At 43.4% G+C, this 23,929-nt stretch overlaps 1 protein-coding gene across 1 annotated transcript in view; it reads left to right on the top strand.

Annotated features, from left to right (window-relative positions):
* Nucleotides 1-23,929, top strand: part of LOC124719727 (cytochrome P450 6B4-like) — a 105,032-nt gene that overhangs the window by 49,428 nt on the left and 31,675 nt on the right. The window lies entirely within an intron of this gene.

Raw genomic sequence — 23,929 nt, 5'->3', positions numbered from 1 at the left:
GTGGTATGCTCTGTCTGACACCTACTCGAGCGACCATTTCCCCTGCGTAATTCATCTCCTGCATCACACCCCACGTTCCACTAGCTGGAACATCTCCAAAGCCGACTGGGGGCTTTTCACCTCCCTGGCGGCCTTCCATGATCAAGACTTCTCCAGCTGCGATAGTCAGGTCGCATACCTCACAGACGTTATTCTCACTGCTGCTGAGTATTCCATCCCTCGTACTTCCTCTTCTCCGCCTCGAATCCCAGTCCCCTGGTGGACTACAGCATGTAGCGAAGCTATTCGTGCTCGGCGGCGTGCTTTACGCACCTTCCAACGCCGCCCTACGATGGCGAACTGTATCAGTTACAGACGACTCCGTGCACAATGTCGTCGTGTCATCAAACAAGCCAAAAAGGCTTGCTGGGTGGCCTTCACCGGCTCATTCAACAGTTCTACTCCTTCGGTTGTCTGGGTTAGCTTGCGCCGGCTATCTGGCACCAAGGTCCACTCTCCGATTTCTGGCCTGACTGTAGCGAATCAAGTCCTTGTGGATTCTGAGGATGTCTAAAATGCCTTCGGCTACTTTTTCGCGGAGGTTTCGAGCTCTGCCCATTACCACCCTGCCTTTCTCCCCCGAAAACAAACGGAGGAAGCACGGCAACCTTCTTTCCAGTCTTTGAATCGTGAAAGCTACAATGCCACCTCCACTGTGCAGGAACTCGAAAGTGCACTCGCCCGGTCCAATTCCTCTGGGGCCCGATGGGATCCATATTCAGATGCTGAAAACCTTTCTCCTGCAGGTAAAGGCTTTCTTCTTCGCGCCTATAATCGCATCTGGACTGAAGGTCATGTTCCCACACGCTGGCGTGAAGCAATTGTTGTTCCCATACCCAAAGGGAGTGAGTCAGGGTTGTAGCCTATCCCCAATGTCATTTAATCTTTATATTGAGCAAGCAGTGAAAGAAACAAAAGAAAAATTCGGTGTAGGTATTAAAATCCATGGAGAAGTAATAAAAACTTTGAGGTTTGCCGATGACATTGTAATTCTGTCAGAGACAGCAAAGGACTTGGAAGAGCAGTTGAGCGGAATGGATAGTGTCTTGAAAGGAGGATATAAGATGAATATCAACAGAAGCAAAACGAGGATAATGGAATGTAGCCGAATTAAGTCGGGTGATGGTGAGGGAATTAGATTAGGAAATGAGACACTTAAAGTAGTAAAGGAGTTTGGTATTTGGGGAGCAAAATAACTGCTGATGGTCGAAGTAGAGAAGATATAAAATGTAAACTAGCAATGGCAAGGAAAACGTTTCTGGAGAAGAGAAATTTGTTAACATCGAATGTTGATTTAAGTGTCAGGAAGTCATTTCTGAACGTATTTGTATGGAGTGTGGCCATGTATGGAAGTGAAAATGGATGATAACTAGTTTGGACAAGAAGAGAATAGAAGCTTTCGAAATGTGGCGCTACAGAAGAATGCTGAAGATTAGATGGGTAGATCACATAACTAATGAGGAGGTATTTAATAGGATTGGCGAGAAGAGAAGTTTGTGGCACAACTTGACTAGAAGAAGGGATCGGTTGGTAGGACATGTCCTGAGGCATCAAGGGATCACCAAATTAGTATTGGAGGGCAGCGTGGAGGGTAAAAATCGTAGAGGGAGACCAAGAGATGAATACACTAAGCAGATTCAAAAGGATGTAGGTTGCAGTAGGTACTGGGAGATGAAGAAGCTTGCACAGGACAGAGTAGCATGGAGAGCTGCATCAAGCCAGTCTCAGGACTGACGACCACAACAACAACAACAATACCCAAACCAGGAAAGGACAGACACCTTCCTTCCAGTTATCGCCCTCTTACCAGCTGCGTGTGCAAGGTGATGGAGCGCATGGTAAATTCTCGATTGGTTTGGCTCCTTGAATCTCAACGCCTCCTTACCAATGTCCAATGTGGCTTTCGTAGGCGCTGCTCTGCTGTTGACCACCTAGTTGCCTGGTCGACCTTCATTATGAACAACTTTTTGCGTAAGCGCCAGACAGTGGCTGTGTTCTTCGTTTTTGAGAAGGCGGGCATTCTCCGCACCATGTACGCTTAGGGCCTTCGCGGCCGCCTCCCTCTTTTTATTAATGCATTTTTAATGGATCGAATGTTCAGGGTACGTGTGGGTTCTGTTTGTGTCAGATGCCTTTCGCCAGGAGAATAGGGTGCCCCAAGGCTCCGTTTTGAGCGTGGCCCTTTTTGCCATAGCTATCAATCCAATAATGGATTGCCTTCCAGCTGATGTTTCAGGCTCCCTTTTCGTGGATGACTTTACGATCTACTGCAGCACTCAGAGAACATGTCTCCTGGAGCGCTGTCTTCAGCGTTGTCTAGACCGTCTATATTCCTGGAGTGTCGCTAACGGTTTCCGTTTTTCTGGTGAGAAGACGGTCTGTATGAACTTCTGGCATTACAAACAGTTTCTTCCACCATCCTTACATCTCGGTCCCGTTGCTCTCCCATTCGTGGAGCCAACAAAATTTTTAGCTCTTACATTTGACAGGAAACTTTGCTGGTCTCCACATGTGTCTTACTTGGCTGCTCGTTGTACCCGTTCCCTAAATGTCCTCCGTGTTCTCAGCGGTACATCACGGGAGCAGATCGAATGGTCCTGCTTCGCTTATATCGGTTCATCGTCCGATCAAAGCTGGATTATGGGAGCTTTGTCTACTCTTCTGCCCAGCCGTCTAAACTCTACCCACCATCGGGGGTTACGTCTGGCGACTGGAGCATTCTACACCAGCCCTGTTGAGAGTCTATATGCTGAAGCTGCCGAATTACCGCTAAACTACCGGCGCGATATGTTGCTTTGTCGATACGCCTGCCGACTTATGTCAATGCCCGACCACCCGTCATATTTCTCCATCTTTGGCGACTCTCTTGAGCGCCAATACGGGCTGTCTGTCTCTGCCCTGTTACCTCCTGGAGTTCGCTTTCGTCACCTGCTTCAGCAACTTGATTTTACCCTCCCTACAACTTTTCGAGTGGGTAAGAGCCCGACGCCACCTTGGTTCCAGGCTCAGGTTCGCGTTCACCTTGAACTCAGCTCGCTCCCAAAGGAGAGGACCGCGAATTCGATACACCGCTCGGGGTTTGTCGAACTTCGTTCGAGGTTCGCTAATAACGCCTTTATTTACACAGATGGCTCCAAGACTACTGCTGGCGTCAGATGTGCCTTTGTCGTTGGGGATGATCCCTTTCAATACCGGCTCCTTGACCAGTGTTCAAGCTTTACAGCTGAGCTTTTTGCTCTCTATCAGGCTGTTCAGTATATCCGCCGCCATCGTCATTCTCCCTATGCCATCTGCTCTGATTCTATGAGCGCCAGTCAGTCTCCGTGACCCATATTCGGACCACCCTCTCGCGCAACGGATTCATGGCCCCTTCAGTCGCCAGCTGATACCGGCGCTCGTGTCCCTTTTTTTGTAGATTCCTGGCCACGTTGGTGTGCCTGGGAACGAAGCTGCTGATGATGCGGCCAGGGCTGCTGTCCTCCCGCCTAGGACAGCTTCCTTTTGTGTCCCATCAACTGATGTTAGTGGGGTTCTGTATCGGCGCGTTGCATCATTGTGGCATGAGGCTTGGTCCTCTCTCCATGACAATAAGCTTAGGGCCATCAAACCGATCCCGACGGCTCGGACGACCTCCTCACGCCATTCCCGGCGAGAGGAGGTCATTTTGGCCAGGTTGCGGATTGGGCATTGCCGATTTAGCCGCCACTACCTGTTGTCCGGTGACCCCGCCCCGCAGTGCCCCTGTGGTCATCCATTGATGGTGCGCCATGTTTTATTGTCGTGTCTCCGTTTTATTCACTCTCGTGTTGTCCTATGTCTGCCGTCTACTTTACAGGAACTTTTAGCTGATAACGCTCGAGTAGCTGCTGGTGTTCTTCGTTTTATTACACTGACGGACTCGTCCAAATAGATCTTCTATCCTGTTTCTCTACGTCTTTTTCAGTACTTTCTGATGTTGCCCCCTTGCGTTTGCTACGCTATTGGTGCACTAACGTTTGTGACTGGACGCGCCCTAAACAAAAAAAAAAAATAATAATAATAAAATAAAATAAAAAAAATACGAATGTGTGGTTGATTTGGTACGTTAAATAATGTTGGTCTTACATTCAATAAAGATTTACTACTTTCCACATTCACTGATTTGGCTGAGAGTGTAGCGAAAAAAACTCTGCTTAGTTGGATAGATATACGACGCTTTTTGCAAAGGGTGAGGTCTCCTGGTGTTTACTAACAATTTTTTGTTATCAAAGGAAAACGACACTATTCAGTACATGTCTGTACGTTGCAAGAGGATCATAGATAAACTGTCCTGTAATTCGCCGTTTCGTATCGTTTTAGTTATTGTCGATTTTTATGCCACCACATACACTCCCTATTGTAAAAACTATGTTACAAATCAGTATAAACGTTCTTATTCGCACTCATCCGATATCATATTCAGAAGTGTCACTTCCTGGCCACTTGGGGCGCTGTTATCGCTGGGCAGTAACAAAAACCAAACGGAGTGTCGAGATCATAGACCATAGATAACACCGAGCGAGGTGGCTCAGTGGTTAGCACACTGTGAAACGTCCCCTTTTGAACAATTATACAAGACTGTGCTTAAACTGACACACAATATTTTTTTAGCGCAACGCAATCTGACTTTCAGTAATCCCTACAAGAGAATGGCCCTGACTAAATTAACCTATACGTTTCACAAATCACTTACCTCACAAAAATCTTCGTTACTCGAACTACTGCAATACAGTGAGCGCTACTACTGCCAGCTAAATAAAAGATTCAAACTACGGAAGTCACTAACTACTGATAGGCATAGTTAGCAAATGAAAGATTTCAATAGAGAACAAACAGTGTATTTACCTTAATAGTCATAATATATATAGCAGTTCATGACATCCAGTCTTACAAATTTCAAAACTCCACCATCTCTCTCCCCACATCCACCACTGCTGGCGGCTCACCTCCAACTGCCGAACGCTATGCGCTGTTAACATCCAGCTGCCCAACACTACAATGGCAGACAACAATGCAAACTAGCCACAGACTGCACACAGCACAGCCAGTGATTTTCATACAGAGCGCTACGTGGCGTTACCAATAAGAAAACCTAAACAGCCTACTTACATAGCCCCCATGCTCCCCACAAAAAATTTTACAAATTGTTTTGGGCAGTGGCCAATAATGATTTGATAAAATTTTTCATAATTACAATAACAAAGAAATCAAATGCACACACTTATTGATACAATGTTGGTCAAAAGCTAAAATTTTCTCACAGTTCATAAAGACAGTCCTGATCGTTCATCACAGTAAAATAGCAGTGTTTTTCTCGAAGTCTGAGCAGTAGAAGAAAATGCACACGGAAGTAGTGGATTTCCATGCAGTCTTGAAGAAGTAGTGTTGTCCTTCCAACGGAAAGACAGTGCTGACTTTTGACATGCAGACAGGTAATGGGCCACAACAGAGCAAACCCACAGCAGAGTCAGTCGAAGTTTTGAATAATATTGGTAAGTAGGTCATCACAGAGCAGACCCACTGTAGTCCTGGTAGAGATTACGGTATTGGTGGGCCACCAGAGATGCGGACCCACTGTAGTCCTGGTAGAGATTGTGGTATTGGTGGGCCACCAGAGGTGCAGACCCACTGCAGTCCTTGTAGAAATAATGGTACTGGTGAGTCAGCAAAGGTGTAGACCCACTGTAGTCCTTGTAGAAATAATGGTATTGGTGGGTCATCAAAGAAGCAGACCCACTGTAGTCCTTGTAGAAATAATGGTATTGGCGGGCCACCAGAGATGCAGACCCACTGTAGTCCTTGTAGAAATAATGGTATTGGTGGGTCATCAAAGATGCAGACCCACTGCAGCCCTTGTAGAAATAATGGTATTGGTGGGTCATCAAAGAAGCAGACTCACTGCAGTCCTTGTAGAGATGGCCAGCAGCCATCTGTTGCGACTGTGCAGATGCACAATCACCATCGAAGAGTCTTGTGGACAATATAGCAAGTCCATGAACCACCACTTGTGCACTCACAAAATTTTTTCTGAAATATCCTTAGAACCAGCAATGCTGTTATCCAGTCCCTTGCTGAATTATTAACACACATGCAAACTCTAACAGTCCCAACTTCTCACATATTGTGCAATACTATGACCAACAGAAACGTGTGCAGTGAAATGTAACTTAATTTGAAGAACTGGTGTCTATATTATTATAAATTTACAACATATGAATACAATTACAAAGGTACAAAATACATCATTAAAGAACATAACAATACAGATAACATTTGTAGTAAAACAGGCTTTACAAAAGAATAGAAATAAACATGTACATCAGTGTTACAGGAATTATGACATAAGTAAATATATAAAATAATGAGAATAGTTTTCGAAACATTAATTTCACATTTGAGCATAGAAACAGAACAGAATTAGTAATGTCTAAACATCTTTACAAAGTGAATAACATAGTATTAACGCAAATTATATTTGAGGATAACAGTATTCCTGATCATAGTGAATGTACCTTAGTACTAGAAAAATTCTACAACATAAATCGTATTAGCTAAACACATAAAGTCAGGAAAAACACAAATATACAAGAGTACACAAACACATAGTGGGATGACACAAGGAAAGGACAGGGTTTGTTTTACTGCAGTATTTTGCAGGCAAAACTTTCTTTACTTCTTGGAGATCTCCCTTCGTTCTTCATTATTTCCAAAAAGTCCTATCCAAACATGCTTTCTGTATTCTGTTCTCGTATAGCCTCTCAGTGCATTTCTTCAAATTCATTGCAACTCATTCTCTTATAGGCTACCCCCTCTTAAGCTAACTTAAATCTACTGAGCTCAGATGCTAAACTAAGGAACGAGGCAATGCAGCAGCACAAAACAATTAACACAAACAGCAATGACAAAAAAATGGAAAATTGCAAAGCACGCTACAGTAAATCTAAACTACCAAGCAATGCAACATCACAACTAATATGAGCCAATGTGCAGCAACAAGAAAAATAAATCAGTAGTAAAACTAGCTTAACAGAGTAATACAAAGTGAAATTTAGTAGCACTATGCCTGGCAAACAGCAGCAGCAAATGCAATAACTTATATCTGAACATGACATAGCTCAAGCAAAAAAAATATTACATTAAAGAGAACAATGCAGACAAGGGAAATGTATATTCACATCGTAATGTCTATGTAATTAAATTGGTGCACCACAAAAACTAATTCTACAAAAAATTACCAAGTACTTGAAAAGAAAATTATATATGCAGTTACTGTTATTAGTCCCTTCTTATTGTTCTCTCCATTCCAAGAGCTCCTTTTTCGAAGAATGTGGATCAGAAAATAATTATTTAATAGATCTGTTGACAGAAAGTGTTCACATTAGCAGATGCATTTAAATTTATTTTATAAAACCAATGCTGCAACACAGCTGGAAAACAGATATCAAATTAAATAAGCAATTACCAAACCAAAGCATAAAAACATCATTCAATAGCTATGTGGCATTTCGTAAGTCAGTAGCTCTCAACTCTCACAGAAAGACACTTGTCATAATCAGGTTTGCAGATGTAAGAATATTTCCCATCAATTCATAAGCATTGCAGTAAGTAGCACAAAGTACGATATGTTTCCAAGTAATGAGCGTGTCGTATTTGCGATGCTTTCTGCAAAGGAATGTCAATAGCGAGGATAATGGCTCCCTTTTTTTTCACCTAATGGCTTTCTTTTGTCAGACGACTACCTCAGCTGGGCGCCCAAAACGCATTATGTCAAGGTCACTTACCTTTCTTACTGAAATATTTACGACAGCAGTTTCCGCTACAGTGGCAGCCTCATATAAAAAAATTCCACAGGTTGAAAATTTGTGTTACAAATGTGTAGAAACAAAATCCTGTAAATATAACAGAGTCCAAAAAATTTTCGCCGACATTGTGATACATTCACGCATTTACATACATTTCATAACTCTTAAAGTACGATTCTTGGTTTCCAACAACCTTTTTCACAAACCAGAGTCCCTAACCACTACTCATTATTCCTTACCTTATTCGTCGACACTTCTTCAATATTTCCATCATAACAGATACGTAGCACACTCAAATAACTCATATAGCATCAGCTTATTGATCATAAACATACCGCAACAGCATAATACACATAGTCATCGTAACAATAACATCATAACACCTCAGTCAAATCTCAAAAACGTCGTAGCTTTCTGCAATAATGTCAAAACCTAACTAAAAAACCTCTGCTCATTTCAACAGTGTCATCTACCTCCAACGTACTTTAAAAATCATGATCCCATACCAAATACATTATTCAGAGCTCTCATAGTATCACAATGGTTCCAAAAAAATACGAGCAGTTCACAAAGTACAGACAAAATACAATTTCGTAAGTATGAAATTATCCAACTGTGTAAGTGCGTAAACATGTGTCACTGATGTATTTAAAAAAATGTTTATCTCTCAGTTAAATGATCAAATAGCTGTGTAATTTGTGTGTTAGAGAAATATGGTACCGATGTGTAAAGTTGTACAAGCAAATACCATATTAGCTAGGGCTCCTTGTGTTTGCCAAGCACATGATACACAAAGTAGGCGTGTACCCCCTGAGGATTAATGTAATTATACCCTCAGGTGTTACAGATTACAGCAATGGAATGAAATGTATCACGGAAAACTTTCTTTGTAATTCAAAAATCTTGAAAAATAAATTGTTTAAGTACAAAATTAATCACTCAAATGCGTGTCCTGTAGCGCTCAATGTGCGTCTTGCTGTAAGATAATTCTGTGGAAGTGTCGTAGTTATCGTTCTCTGTAAGCAAAGTTCTGCTGAAGTCAATGTACTTACCTCATCATAAACGAAAGTGAAATGCTTTGCGTATAGAAATCGTAGTTATTCCTACCTTACCGTGATCAAGAAAGTACTATAATGTAACGTATTCTTGTGCTACGGAAAAGGCTGTCTCATTGTAGCTATACCACAAAAGTTACTACTAAAACATGTTTTACTTTCCAGAATAATACAGAAAAACTGTGCAGAAATAAAACAGAAACACTGCAAAAGCAACATTGTATATTGTCACTCATTAGTAGCGTCGTGATAAAATCGTGTAGCTGTCACATAAACTAACCACTGTGTCATCTGGTATCTCACAGAAAGTACTTTAAATCCAGAATGTATTTTAAAGTAAACCAAAATGTTGCATTAAAATCTCATTAGCAGTACTGGTAAATGTTCTAAGTATGTGAGCCTTATAGTCGTTACGTAATCATGCAACTAACAAGCAAGAATGAACACACACAATAACACTGTTGACGTCTGTTCACTGTAACAATGCATTCGTAATTTCTGTTTAAATAAGTTCTCTTGGTTCTTGATTGGATATTTAACGTCAAACATTTTTGCATGGTAACAGTTTCTAAGTCTGACAATGCATACTACAAATGTGAAGTGAAAATTTTTATGGCAAAGACAAAGTTAAAAAGCAGATTATCTTTTAATAAACGGTTTTACATGTGAAAAGTGGTGCAATCCTTTGCCCTTCCTAGTACGCAGAGTTTCAACTTGAACGCAATTATCACGCGGTATTCATCGGTAAGGAATACTAAAATTTTTCTCAAGGTTAGCGTCTATGTTGTTTTTCACCGAGCCAGCCGGCGCACGTGGCTGCTTGCAGTGCGGGTCATTGTCTGTCTCTTTGTTGGCGCGCATCGTTAGGATTAGGAGACCTAACTTCTACAAATTCACCTTGTCGAGAGTGCCCTGCTCTGTTTGAATCCCGCCAGTTCTGATGCAATTCAGGTCTGTCGTTTCGTCGGTAGTTTACATAGTTTCTTGTTTGTCGGTCATGTGGTGGAGAAAAATTCTCCCGGAATCGTAACTGCGTGGTGGACCGTTGCGTCTGAAGTTATTCTGTCTCCCTTGATAATAATTGTTTTGGTTTCCATATTGTCTGTTTCTATGATTATCTCTGTCATATTCATAATTACGGAAGTGCGATCTTTCTCTGTAACTGTTATTACTCTGCCAGTGGTTGTCGTAAGGGTGGTGTATGTTTTGGTCACGATTTGCGTTGTAAGAATAGACTTGTCGTGTCCAGTTATTGTTTCTGTCGTCACGGAATTGTGACGGATGTGACCTGTAGTGATTGTTTTCCTGTATTCGCATCCCGCGACTGTCTGTGTCAATTTCTAATTCTTGTAAGAGTCCCTGAAAAGCTTCAATGTCGTCTTTGCAACGCCCTGCCAAAATAATATTTCTTAAATGTTCAGGCAATTTCATTAAGCAAATGCGGATGAGTTCTGAAGGGCTGTATTGATTCTTGTGCAACATGTCTTCAAAATATTTGACAAGACTGGAAAATTCAGATTGATTCTTGTGCAACATGTCTTCAAAATATTTGACAAGACTGGAAAATTCAGATTGTTCAAAGTGTTTCATCATCATGATGCTATGTTTTACTCGGTCTTGCGTAGCTTGAGACCAATATGCTGAGAGGAAGGCATGGTAAAATTCTCCTTCACTGTGACAATCGTGAATGACCGATCGCATTCTTACAGCTGGTTCATTCTCTAAGTAGCCACACATAAATTCTAATCTGTGTTCTAATGACCAGTTGGGAGGAAAACAATGAGAGAATTGATGGAGTCATGCTTGTGGATGAATGTCGTTGCCAGAATTCTTAAACGTTTTGAATTTACGTGTAGTAATGAACAGCGTATAGTCAAAATCATCATGTCGGCGAGTCGCATGTCGGTTATTGTTACGTCGTGTCGGCGGTTCCATCTCAAAATTCGGTGCACATTGCCAATTTCTTTCATAACTTCCGAAATGCCCTGTGTTATTATTTTGTGGCTGTTCCGTATTTCTATGTCCCTCTTCCTGTATTGGGGCGCGAGTATCCTCTGAAATACGTAATTCTTGCATTACCTGTGTCAGCTGATCTTGTACTTCCCGGATTTCTCTTTTGTACTGTGTATTGATTTGATTTTGATTTTGTTTGAATTTTCTAATTTGTTCGCACTCTTCTGTGTCATTAAAGACTACCGGTTTTGTGTCATTCAGATTATCATCTACCTTTGTAGACAAATTATTTAGCTGATCCGAAAGTTCAACTAATTTCTCTGATAATGAACTAATTTCCTCCATGTGCCTTTCTGAACCAATTTTCAGAGTATCACTGTGTCCTTTAAGTTTTCCTGAGTTTTTGCAAGTTGCGTAACCAAATCGGTAGATGCAACTGAGTCAATTTTAGCTTGCAAGGTCTCATGATTTTCATGAACAATAGTTTGCAGTTCTTTTATGGCTGCTTCGTGATTCTGTAATGCATTTTCATGCCGCGAAAAAATAGGTTGAAAATGCTCACAAATTTGTGTTTTTACGTCATTACAGACTTTTTGACATTTCGATTCTATTTTATGTAACTCAGTAGTTAAATCTTCACGTGTTTGTTCAAGTGTGGTGTGAAGATTTTGTTCCATTGCGTCTAACTGTTGCTGTGTTTGTCTCTGGTGTTGTTCCATTGTGTCTAACTTTTGAAGATTTTGTTCCATTTGTTGCATTAATTGTAATAACAATGCACTGGTGTCTGAAACATGTTCCTCAGTGCTTTTCGGCAGTGAATTTGCACTGTCAACATTCACATTTTGACAAGCGGAAAATGTGTCTTGACTCATTTGAGAAAACGGTGAGAACCCAAAACCTGAGTCTACAGTATTTGCAATATTGTGTTCTGTCATTCCCGATTCCTGAGGAGAGCTGTTGCCGACCGATTGATCGATAATGCTTCCCTGTTCACTACGTGTTTCACTGTCTACACCATTATTAGACGCCCGCTCCATTTCCCTATGCACAGTTACCAAATTACTACTTTGAATATTAGTTAATTCATTACATGGTGGCGCTAACACACTGCTTTCGTCTTCACTGTCATTTCTCAGTTTACTTTGGAGCCTAGTATTACGTTTTTCACACGCCATTATTGTCACAATATTTCACACGACAACACAGAAAAGCACAATTTGAAGAGCAAAAATAAGAGAACACATTAACATAGTACTGAAAATAATATCTAGTTAATTGCAAGCGCAGCAGCGAAATACTTGGTGCAAATCTACATGCATGCCACAACTGTTTTACTGTACAACAATGAAAGACTGCAACTACAAAGGAAATTCTCTCTATAATTACGCGCTAGCAATAAACAATAGCTACACTAATTACACAAACTACAAGAAAAAAATCAGAAGATTCCAATGAGGTATCCTAGGCTAAGGGTCGACATATGAAACGTCCCCTTTTGAACAATTATACAAGACTGAGCTTAAACTGACACACAATATTTTTTTAGCGCAACGCAATCTGACTTTCAGTAATCCCTACAAGAGAATGGCCCTGACTAAATTAACCTATACGTTTCACAAATCACTTACCTCAAAAAAATCTTCGTTACTCGAACTACTGCAATACAGCGAGCGCTACTACTGCCAGCTAAATAAAAGATTCAAACTACGGAAGTCACTAACTACTGATAGGCATAGTTAGCAAATGAAAGATTTTAATAGAGAACAAACAATGTATTTACCTTAATAGTCATAATATATATTGCAGTTCATGACATCCAGTCTTACAAATTTCAAAACTCCGCCATCTCTCTCCCCACATCCACCACTGCTGGCGGCTCACCTCCAACTGCCGAACGCTATGCGCTGTTGACATCCAGCTGCCCAACACTACAATGGCAGACAACAATGCAAACTAGCCACAGACTGCACACAGCACAGCCAGTGATTTTCATACAGAGCGCTACGTGGCGTTACCAATAAGAAAACCTAAACAGCCTACTTACAACTGGACTCGCATTCGGGAGGACGACGGTTCAATCCCGTCTGCGGCCATCCTGATTTAGGTTTTCCGTGATTTCCCTAAATCGCTTCAGGCAAATGCCGGGATGGTTCCTTTGAAAGGGCACGGCCGATTTCCTTCCCCATCCTTCCCTCGCCCGAGCTTGCGCTCCGTCTCTAATGACCTCGTTGTCGACGGGACGTTAAACACTAATCTCCTCCTCCTCCATAGATAACATAGACTGCACATGACCTCATTTTACTGAAACCAACATCTAAGTCACGTGACTCGGGGCACGAAGCCGAGTATTATATCTCATTACGCATTTATAGTGTACAATTTATGGCATTTTTGTTAAGATCAAATGTTGTGCTTTTTACTAGATGCAGAAGTGAAGATGTTTACGTATTCTCAAAAAATGGTTCAAATGGCTCTGAGCACTATGGGACTTAACTTCTGAGGTCATTAGTCCCCTAGAACGTAGAACTACGTAAACCTAACCAACCCAAGGACATCACACACAGCCATGCCCGAGGCAGGATTCGAACCTGCGACCGTAGCAGTCGCGCGGTTCCAGACTGAAGCGCCAAGAACCGATCGGCCATGAAATAAATAAGAAAGGAAGTATAAATAGTGATATATCGCAATAGATAAGAAAGTTCCGCGTGTTTAATAATTGGCAAAAGTCTCTCTTCCTTGTGTGCTGTCATTCGCCAAACTTTCGATGTCTCGAGCGGTTGAGGAGATACGAGAGATGTTACGAGTATTTTATTCTCGCGGGCGTGAGATCGGAAGTGATCGCGCTACATGGGATCCATTTTCTCGAGATCGGAGGCAGATAGAGAACTCCTCCCAAGTCTAAACAAAAATTCAGCATGTTAGCTAAATTTCATACCCAGCAACATATGGCGTAATACGCACAAAACGCAAAATCACAGCGACCCCTAATTTATGTTGCAAAGTTTTTGAGTTTTGCGTAGTGTCTCACTAAAATGTGTACATCACAATAAGAATGGTCCTTAGCGAGGTGATGGGCACTTCGCCACGAAACTGACATATAACGCTACAAGTAAGGCAAAAATCAAATATTTTCAGTGAATAGTTTGTGTAAAATCGTCTGAGAAAGGTAACAGGTTGCGCGCGCTTCGGTTCTGTCAGGGCGGAGCGTCGCCAGCCGGCGCGTGCGAAGTGTGGTGGTATACGCGTCGCAATATACGCTGCACCCGCGTGACTCGTGCGTGTCGCGTTGTAGTCTCGTGTCACGTGACACGGGCTATACGCGTCTCAATTTGCGCCTAGACCGCGCTGCGTAGTGACAAGAACTCGGACTTCTGCGCCGAATGACGTGACTAAAGCCTAGTTTACACGACGACATCGGGTTGCGTTACTCGTTGCTTGGAATTAGTTACACGCAAGTGGTTTCATATTTGGCTGTCGACACGGCGCAACCAATACACTTCAGTTTCGTCGTTTTGCGGGTCCCTGAATCGTGTCTGAAATGAAAGTTTTGGCAGCTGGACGTCGCACGAGTTGTGATGGACTTAAAGCTTGTTGCGTGGAATCGCTGCATAAGGAAAAAATAAGAAACTTGCTTCGATTCGTGACTGGATGAAGAAGAGACGTCAGCTCGGTTGCTCGGCATCCTTGCTGAAATAATTTACAACGGAAGTTCCAAGAAGTTCTTTTAATTATCTTAGAATGTCGCCAGAACTGTTCACGTTTCTTCTAAATAGAGTGAATTATGCGATAAGGAATAAAGATATTGTAGTGCATGAAGCACTGTCGCCAGAACTGATATTACACATCACATTGTGTGCATTACAATCGAGAACACTCGGAACGCTATAAGATGCGGTTTTAGTTGGTGATGCCACAGAGAAACTCCAACCCCCCCTCCAGCACCATCCATGGAAGAAGTAAACCCCCCACCATCCCCAGCACCTACTAGAGCACAAACAACAAGTCCTCCCAATCCTACTCAACCCCAGCGGAGTACACAACCATCCACTCCACAACATCAGTCACACCAAGAAGAAAGCCCTACCGGCAATAGAACTTTAGCCGAGGTTGTGAAAACTGGGCGCACTCCCTCTCCCCCCCCCCCCCCCCCAAATACCCCTAAACCAAAGCCGCAACGATCCCCCGTCAAGGCAACTCTGCCTATAAAAAAACGGTTCAAATGGCTCTGAGCACTATGGGACTCAACTGCTGTGGTCATAAGTCCCCTAGAACTAAGAACTACTCGAACCTAACTAATCTAAGGACAGCACACAACACCCAGGCATCACGAGGCAGAGAAAATCCCTGACCCCGCCGGGAATCGAACCCGGGCGTGGGAAGCGAGAACGCTACCGCACGACCACGAGATGCGGGCAACTCTGCCTATAAAAAGAACTCCACCCCCACAGGTCGTCTCTCCCCCACAAACCACACCCCTCCCCACCCCAACCCAACCTGAAACAGAGAAGGCAGAGACAACACCACTGCCCTCAACATCAAAGGCCACAAATGTACAACCACCAAGCGCCATACCAGCCCAAGCCATACCCACCGAATCCGCCCAAGCCAAAGCTGCACCAGCAGATACCAACAACACTATTAGCATCGTCAGTGGCCAGACCACTGCGCAGGAAAGTTCTGTTCAGGTCGAACAGGTGCAGCCACTCCAGTTCCTCTCTAACAAGGGGAGGCCGCCAATTGTGAAATTCAGATTCGATTCATACTGTGCACAATAAAAGCTCATGGCCAGAGGTGTAATGTGGCAAAGCACCAACATGCACTTCTCAGCCGTTGTCGAGAAAATCGACAGTTAATAGAAACCGTTGCGGTGAAATACTCTCTACGAGTAATAATTCTCTACAGCGTCGTGGCGCAGCGGTAAGCGCTCGGGTTCCTAATGCGAAGGTCGCCGGATCGAATCTCGCGCTATGCAACCTTTTTTTTTTTAGTATTTGTTTTTTATAATTCAAATTATATATATGATTCCCGGTAATCGGTTGCAACAATTATGCATATAATAAGTTGTTGAAAGTCGTTCGTCGTGGAAAAACTGGCGACTTCGAACATCATTATGTTTTCCGCAAACAAAGTTGTATTTCACAAATGTTATTAATTGTCTTCATAATGTTAACCACGTATAGTTAACGGAAGACGTAGAAACGATATTCCGAAACGAATACGTATAGCGTAAGTCAAACGTTCGAATTAGAATAGAGAGCCCACGAACACAAATTTGCCGTGGCAGGTATGAAATATAAACTCCGTTACTCGCTCGTTGCACTTGAATGACAGATGTTGAATGGGCCGACACGAGCCGCCACATAACAGCGTAGTTGCCTGCTAACTTCGAAAGAAGGTAGATGCGGTCCCTAGCGCAACTTATAACACTGTCGAAAATCAGTGCGGACGGGAGAGCTTTGGTACACCCTGTTAAAAAAAAACGGAAAAGTGGAGGCGGTACAATTGGAGAGCGATCCGCCTCCACCAACATGCATAAGCAATTCATTAATACTTTATATATATATATATATATATATATATATATATATATATATATATATATATATATATATATATATTTGAATCACAAAAAACTAATAATAAAAAAATTGCATGGCGCAAGATTCGATCCGGCAGTGCAGGTCGTCTCTCCAGACGAGCCCACTCACTTCCCGTATGATTCAAGGTGTCGACCAGACATACTTGACATACACTCCTGCAAATGGAAAAAAGAACACATTGACACCGGTGTGTCAGACCCACCATACTTGCTCCGGACACTGCGAGAGGGCTGTACAAGCAATGATCACACGCACGGCACAGCGGACACACCAGGAACCGCGGTGTTGGCCGTCGAATGGCGCTAGCTGCGCAGCCTTTGTGCACCGCCGCCGTCAGTGTCAACCAGTTTGCCGTGGCATACGGAGCTCCATCGCAGTCTTTAACACTGGTAGCATGCCGCGACAGCGTGGACGTGAACCGTATGTGCAGTTGACGGACTTTGAGCGAGGGCGTATAGTGGGCATGCGGGAGGCCGAGTGGACGTACCGCCGAATTGCTCAACACGTGGGGCGTGAGGTCTGCACAGTACATCGATGTTGTCGCCAGTGGTCGGCGGAAGGTGCACGTGCCCGTCGACCTGGGACCGGACCGCAGCGACGCACGGATGCACGCCAAGACCGTAGGATCCTACGCAGTGCCGTAGGGGACCGCACCGCCACTTCCCAGCAAATTAGGGACACTGTTGCTCCTGGGGTATCGGCGAGGACCATTCGCAACCGTCTTCATGAAGCTGGGCTACGGTCCCGCACACCGTTAGGCCGTCTTCCGCTCACGCCCGAACATCGTGCAGCCCGCCTCCAGTGGTGTCGCGACAGGCGTGAATGGAGGGACGAATGGAGACGTGTCGTCTTCAGCGATGAGAGTCGCTTCTGCCTTGGTGCCAATGATGGTCGTATGCGTGTTTGGCGCCGTGCAGGTGAGCGCCACAATCAGGACTGCATACGACCGAGGCACACAGGGCCAACACCCGGCATCGTGGTGTGGGGAGCGATCTCCTACACTGGCCGTACACCACTGGTGATCGTCGAGGGGACACTGAATAGTGCACGGTACATCCAAACCGTCATTGAACCCATCGTTCTACCATTCCTAGACCGGCAAGGGGACTTGCTGTTCCAACAGGACAATGCACGTCCGCATGTATCTCGTGCCACCCAACGTGCTCTAGAAGGTGTAAGTCAACTATCCTGGCCAGCAAGATCTCCGGATCTGTCCCCCATTGAGCATGTTTGGGACTGGATGAAGCGTCGTCTCACGCGGTCTGCACGTCCAGCACGAACGTTGGTCCAACTGAGGCGCCAGGTGGAAATGGCATGGCAAGCCGTTCCACAGGACTACATCCAGCATCTCTACGATCGTCTCCATGGGAGAATAGCAGCCTGCATTGCTGCGAAAGGTGGATATACACTGTACTAGTGCCGACATTGTGCATGCTCTGTTGCCTGTGTCTATGTGCCTGTGGTTCTGTCAGTGTGATCATGTGATATATCTGACCCCAGGAATGTGTCAATAAAGTTTCCCCTTCCTGGGACAATGAATTCACGGTGTTCTTATTTCAATTTCCAGGAGTGTATTTCTGCTAAAAAATATCAATCTAGCAACCACTACAGAAGTTGTCAACAGTCGAAACTCAGATCACAGCCCTGTGGTACTCAGATTTGAGGGAGATCAGGACATACCCAACAACAGGGTGCACACAACACTGTACACCGACTGGGAGAGATAAAAGCAACTGGTTGCCTCACACATCCCAGACCATGCACCAGACATGCCAACCCACGTGGAAATAGACCAAGCCATAGAGGAATTTACCAACATTATCAAGGCGTGTGGAAAGGCTGCCACCACCAAAATCACACACAACAATGGGCGATCCAACCTGCCCCCAGATCTAGCACAACTAATATCGGACAAAAACCGCATGCGCAAAAGATGGCAGACCTACCGAGACCCCCAGGATAGGAGACGCAAGAACCAAATGGCCCATGAAATACAGACCAGACTGAAACTCCTGAGATGTTCCGGGTGGCAACAAAGTCTTCAGGCAGCTGAGAGAAATCCGGAAGCCAACAGACCACTACACGGGCAGAACGGCTTGGTATACACACCGGAGGACAAAGCGACTGCCATGTCAAACACCCTCGAACTCCAATTCCAGGAGAATGTCATAGAGGACGACGAGGACGAAGCAGATGCCCTGGAGCAGCGGGTAGAACGACACCTCCATCGCAGACTTCGCGCCAGGTCCGACACGACCTTCGAACTGACCAGCGAGCGTGTAGTTGCAGCTAGCATCAGGCGAATCGGCACTGCAAAAGCCCCTGGTCCTGACAACATCAAACCACCCGTCCTTAAGGCCCTCCCCCAACCTGCAATCTCCCATCTTACTGCCATCCTAAATAATTGTCTTACAGCACAGTATTTCCCTTCAACCTGGAAGGTTGCTAAAGTAATTTCAATCCCGAAACCAAATAAAGATCACCTATTCCCTCAAAACTATCGACCAATCTCCCTGCTCAACCACCTGTCTAAGTTACTTGAAATCCTCATCCAAAACCCCCTACTACAATTCCTATCTGCCAACAACATCCTTATCCCCGAACAATTTGGATTTCGTGCTGGACATAGCACAACACAACAAGCCATTCGTCTGGTGGAGCACATCTGCACAGAGAAGAGCCAGGGCAATAGCACAGCTGCCATTTTCCTGGACATTGAAAAAGCATTCGGTCGGGTTTGGCACGGCGGTCTGCTATACAAACTGTCGAAGATGAACTGTCCACTTCACCTGCTTAAAATAGTCCACTCGTTCCTGGTGGAAAGAAAATTCTACTCTACAGTAGATCGAGCAAACAGCGAGCTAAAATAAATAGAAGCGGGTGTCCCACAGGGATCTATGCTTGGCCACCTCCTATATCTACTATACACAAACGATCTACCGAAGAAGCCGGGCGGCAACATTGCCCTATATGCAGATGTCACTGCATTATACCACAGTGGCAGAAACATCAACTATCTAGCCTACCGCCTACAACGACACCTAGACAAAGTGGTGCAATCTGTGGAAAATAAAGATCAACGCAGACAAATGCCAGACTATCTTATTCAGCCACAAAATCAAACGCCCCATAGTGAACATCACGCACAACGACCAGGTACTACCCTGGAAAGAAGTAGTTACCTACCTAGGGCTAAAACTGGATAAGAATCTGACATTTACCCATCACATCAAAGAGGCCAGAAACAAGGGCTCCGCCCGGCTCTTTCAGTTATATCCACTCCTTAAAGGCAGGGGACTCACAGTACCTGCCAAACTCAAAATTTGGAAAACGATCATCCTGCCACCCATGCTCTACGGATCAGAAGCGTGGAGTATGGCAGCAGACACCAACCTCAAACAGTTGGAAATCATCCAAAACAAAGCCTTCCGTATAGTTGCAGACGCTCTGTGGTTCTCGAGCAATGAGGAGATCAGAGCAATGTTAGGACAGCCCTCATTCTATCATCTCATAAAACAAAAATCATTAAAATTCTACGAATCATCCAACGCATCACCACACCAACTCATCAACTCTCTGGGAAGGGATGAAAACCCTGGCCAGAGAGCACCAGTCACTACCATCCATCGCCAATTCAGGCGTTAGTCATATAAATTCATGCGCAAACGTACACTTACATCATCATCGCCGCCGCCTCCACTAACATCATCTACCCAGGGGAAAACCGACCCCTAGCCAATACCAAATATAACCCTGAATCCGTACCATCAAGGAACACCTCGTAAGACAGAGCGTTTTCAAGGACGCTGGTTCTTCAAATACACCATGGGTACAGACCCAGCCATTTCATGCCGGATGACGCTTTTGCATTAACACCAATAATTATTAACAGCAATAATTATTAACATTAACAGCAGTAATTATTCGAAGCAGGCTGCATTAATAAGAGAATGGTTTGCAAACTGCTCTCTTGAAGATAGATCTTTACAGTGGCAATATTTCAAAATTCTAACATTTGTGAATGGGGAGCACCGCTGCGACGTTTTAAACAGATGAATAAAGAATGCAGCTTCTTGAATTTGTATAGCCTTTCCTCCTGTCAACAATAAGTCTTGAGTTGTATGCGTTCCATAGCTGGCCAAATTCATAAATAAAAAAAAGGATTGTGTGTGTGTGTGTGTGTGTGTGTGTGTGTGTGTGTGTGTAGTGCAGAGTGTAAGTACACGAAACTAATTACTGAAAACTGTGAGTATTTAAGCCCTTGTCCGCAGAACGTGGTCTAATGCAATGAGGAGATCAGAGAAATGTTAGGACAGCCCTCATTCTATCATCTCATAAAACAAAAATCATTAAAATTCTACTAATCATCCAACGCATCACCACACCAACTCATCAACTCTCTGGGAAGGGATGAAAACCCTGGCCAGAGAGCACCAGTCACTACCATCCATCGCCAATTCAGGCGTTAGTCATATAAATTCATGCGCAAACATACACTTACATCATCATCGCCGCCGCCTCCACTAACATCATCTACCCAGGGGAAAACCGACCCCTAGCCAATACCATATATAACCCTGAATCCGTACCATCAAGGAACACCTCGTAAGACAGAGCATTTTCAAGGACGCTGGTTCTTCAAATACACCATGGGTACAGACCCAGCCATTTCATGTCGGATGACGCTTTTGCATTAACACCAATAATTATTAACAGCAATAATTATTAACATTAACAGCAGTAATTATTCGAAGCAGGCTGCATTAATAAGAGAATGGTTTGCAAACTGCTCTCTTGAAGATAGATCTTTACAGTGGCAATATTTCAAAATTCTAACATTTGTGAATGGGGAGCACCGCTGCGACGTTTTAAACAGATGAATAAAGAATGCAGCTTCTTGAATTTGTATAGCCTTTCCTCCTGTCAACAATAAGTCTTGAGTTGTATGCGTTCCATAGCTGGCCAAATTCATAAATAAAAAAAAGGAGTGTGTGTGTGTGTGTGTGTGTGTGTGTGTGTGTGTGTGTGTGTGTGTAGTGCAGAGTGTAAGTACACGAAACTAATTACTGAAAACTGTGAGTATTTAAGCCCTTGTCCGCAGCTCGTGGTCTAATGCAATGAGGAGATCAGAGAAATGTTAGGACAGCCCTCATTCTATCATCTCATAAAACAAAAATCATTAAAATTCTACGAATCATCCAACGCATCACCACACCAACTCATCAACTCTCTGGGAAGGGATGAAAACCCTGGCCAGAGAGCACCAGTCACTACCATCCATCGCCAATTCAGGCGTTAGTCATATAAATTCATGCGCAAACATACACTTACATCATCATCGCCGCCGCCTCCACTAACATCATCTACCCAGGGGAAAACCGATCCCTAGCCAATACCAAATATAACCCTGAATCCGTACCATCAAGGAACACCTCGTAAGACAGAGCGTTTTCAAGGACACTGGTTCTTCAAATACACCATGGGTATAGACCCAGCCATTTCATGTCGGATGACGCTTTTGCATTAACACCAATAATTATTAACAGCAATAATTATTAACATTAACAGCAGTAATTATTCGAAGCAGGCCGCATTAATAAGAGAATGGTTTGCAAACTGCTCTCTTGAAGATAGATCTTTACAGTGGCAATATTTCAAAATTCTAACATTTGTGAATGGGGAGCACCGCTGTGTTTTAAACAGATGAATATTGAATAAAGAACGCAGCTTCTTGAATTTGTATAGCCTTTCCTCCTGTCAACAATATTCCTTAAAAAAAGAGAGTGCGCCAACTTAAACGATGAGATTTTAGTCTTGTAGACAAGAGGATTTCTACTGCTAGAATTACATTTGCTTGTATTTTTCTTAATTCAGTTGTATATTTGCTGCTAACTCAATAAATTTTACCCTGTAGCTCAGATATTGTCAAACCATTTGTGTTATGATCGCACGTGAAGGTCTCAGGAGCACGAATATGTTGCTTATTTTTGTAATCAGCATCAATGAAATCCCACAGACACCTATGCAAAGCCTAGATATCCAAAAAGCGAACATTATTCTCCGTTCCCCACTTCATATTTCAGTTTGTCTACACTCTACGAACACACATAACCTCAAAACTCGTGCAACTAGTGTCGCCAAAATTGGGACACGCCGAAACTGTTTAGTTTCACCGACGAGTTGCGCAAACGCGCGGCGCGCATGCGACTATGGCCGGTTGCGCAGTTTTTTTGCAACCTAGTGTCGTCGTGTAAACTAGGCTGCATACAATACAGAACAGTGTCATTACACAGCAAATCAGTGATTACGTTAGGTAGCTTACACTCAGTTTGAAAGTTATTTTCCTGTTACAGAAATTACATTTCAGTTAACAGTGTGATATATTCGCGTGTGGAACATTATTCGTATTCCGAGTTTTCTTTCGCAAATAATCAACGTAAATTAGCAGTAAACCTTTGTTAAACTAACTCGAACAATTTATTCTGACAAAAATTAATACATCATTTCGTGTGTAATTTCCATTGGTTTTATTTTGGCGTATTTTTGAGATGTTGACTGCCCACCGACACATCAGGCAACACATCACTGTTCACTCGACTGCACAATAAGGGACTTGAATGATGATGATGATGATGATGATGGCGCTCAACTGTGCGTTCATCAGCGCCCATACAAAGTCCAAATTTTTACACAGTCCAGTTTTCACTCAATCCAATTATCAACTGCCACGAATTATGATGAGGACAACGCAAGCACACAGTCCCCGGGCAGAAAAAAATATCTCCAACCCGGCTAGGAATCGAACCCGGTACCCCGTGATCCAGAGGCAGCAATGCTAGCCACTTATTTTTTTCCCCCAATTTATTAGTCATAACATTCCACAGTAGTACATAATTTTCAACTGACATTTAAAAGTAATAAAACAAACCAAAATTAATTACAGGTTCCTTGGCATTAGACCACGAGCTGCGGACAAGGGCTTAAATACTCACAGTTTTCAGTAATTAGTTTCGTGTACTTACACTCTGCACTACACACACACACACACACACACACTCCTTTTTTTTATTTATGAATTTGGCCAGCTATGGACCGCATACAACTCAAGACTTATGGCGTTTCTTTTTCTACCGTTCTCCCCAGTACTTCTTCATTTTCTCGCCAACTGTTCGTCTCTGCTTATCTGTCCACACTCTCTTGGGTCGAGGTTTTGGCTCGTCTTCTTCATAGTTCGCGTTTTCTGTCAGTAGCCTAAAGTGATTCCTGTCACATATTATTTCTTCTGTAACACCTATTTTGTTGGCATCTTTTTTTACTGCTTCTATCCATCCTACAGTTTTTTTCAGCTTACTAACGTAATTAAAGATTTTCTTTGTAATCCGTGTTTCTTCCATTCTTTTTAAATGTCCATAGAATTTTAGCCATCTCTTCCTCATTGTATCTGTGATCTTTTCTGTATTTT

This window comes from Schistocerca piceifrons, chromosome 11 (genome assembly GCF_021461385.2).
Source record: "Schistocerca piceifrons isolate TAMUIC-IGC-003096 chromosome 11, iqSchPice1.1, whole genome shotgun sequence".
NCBI lineage: Eukaryota > Metazoa > Arthropoda > Insecta > Orthoptera > Acrididae > Schistocerca > Schistocerca piceifrons.
The sequence above is the reverse complement of the archived record's forward strand: the minus strand, read 5'-3'. Positions and strand labels throughout refer to the sequence as shown.